The sequence below is a fragment of the Bos taurus genome, chromosome 9 (genome assembly GCF_002263795.3).
Source record: "Bos taurus isolate L1 Dominette 01449 registration number 42190680 breed Hereford chromosome 9, ARS-UCD2.0, whole genome shotgun sequence".
Classification (NCBI taxonomy): domain Eukaryota; kingdom Metazoa; phylum Chordata; class Mammalia; order Artiodactyla; family Bovidae; genus Bos; species Bos taurus.
Genome location: NC_037336.1, coordinates 80010742 through 80012221, shown reverse-complemented (window position 1 = coordinate 80012221; position 1480 = coordinate 80010742). Strand labels below are relative to the sequence as shown.

Here is a 1480-nt window from a genome sequence, read left to right as displayed (position 1 = left end):
GATTTTCCAGGCAAGAGTACTGGAGTGGGGTGCCATTGCCTTCTCCGACTACCTGCCAGTAGAAAGGTGCTAATCTACATTACTGATATTAATGAACCACATGGTACTGACTGACAAAATTCTATGTTTATATGATATTTGAAGAAGTGAAGTGAAGTGAAGTCACTCAGTCATGTCCGACTCTTTGCGACCCCATGGACTGTAGCCTACCAGGCTCTGAGGAGCCTCTCAGCACATGGAATTTTCCAGGCAAGAGTACTGGAGTGGGTTGCCATTTCCTTCTCTAGGGGATCTTCCCAACCCAGGGATTGAACCTGGGTCTCCCGCATTGCAGGCAGACGCTTTACCGTCTGAGCCACCTGGGAAGCCATATGTAATATTTGAGATATCTGCTAAACTAATTAATGCATTTCAATATCCAACAATTGCTAAATTCCAGTGATTGTTCCTCTGTGAATTCTAGCAGCTCAGTTGACCCTAAAGGCTCATAAAGACTGGAGAGAGAGGAGAAGTCTGTTACAAAAGATGTCAAGGTTTCATTATTACCAAATATTTCTAAAGCATGGACCCACTGTTTTCAGAATATTCAGGAATTTGGTAGGAATAATTCTAGACGTTTACTCCTTGGAAGGAAAGTTATGATCAAGCTAGATAGCATATTCAAAAGCAGAGACATTACTTTGCTGACAAAGGTTCGTCTAGTCAAGGCTATAGTTTTTTCTGTGGTCATGTATGGATGTGAGAGTTGGACTGTAAAGAAGGCTGAGCGCCAAAGAATTGATACTTTTGAACTGTGGTGTTGGAGAAGACTCTTGAGAGTCCCTTGGACTGCAAGGAGATCCTACCAGTCCATTCTGAAGGAGATCAGCCCTGGGATTTCTTTGGAAGGAATGATGCTAAAGCTGAAACTCCAGTACTTTGGCCACCTCATGCGAAGAGTTGACTTACTGGAAAAGACTCTGATGCTGGGAGGGATTGGGGGCAGAAGGAGAAGGGGACGACAGAGAATGAGATGGCTGGATGGCATGACTGACTCGATGGATGTGAGTCTGAGTGAACTCTGGGAGTTGGTGATGGACAGGGAGGCCTGGCCTGCTGTGATTCAAGGGGTCGCAAAGAATCAGACACGACTGAGTGACTGAACTGAACTGAATGAGATAAAGGAAGCAACAGTTAGAACTGGACATGGAACAACAGACTGGTTCCAAATAGGAAAAGGAGTACGTCCAGGCTGTATATTGTCACCCTGCTTATTTAACTCCTATGCAGAGTACATCATGAGAAACGCTGCGCTGGAAGAAGCACAAACTGGAATCAAGATTGCCGGGAGAAATATCAATAACCTCAGATATGCAGATGACACCACCCTTATGGCAGAAAGTGAAGAGGAACTAAAAAGCCTCTTGATGAAAGTGAAAGAGGAGAGTGAAAAAGTTGGCTTACAACTCAACATTCAGAAAACTAAGATCATGGTATCTGG

The 1480-nt window shown here is 44.2% G+C and overlaps 1 non-coding gene across 1 annotated transcript; it reads right to left on the bottom strand.

Moving 5' to 3' along the window:
• Positions 1 to 293: 293 nt before the first annotated feature.
• On the bottom strand, positions 294 to 365 carry TRNAC-GCA (transfer RNA cysteine (anticodon GCA)). Its single transcript has one exon. It is a non-coding gene; the product is annotated as a tRNA-Cys (tRNA).
• Positions 366 to 1480: the final 1115 nt, after the last annotated feature.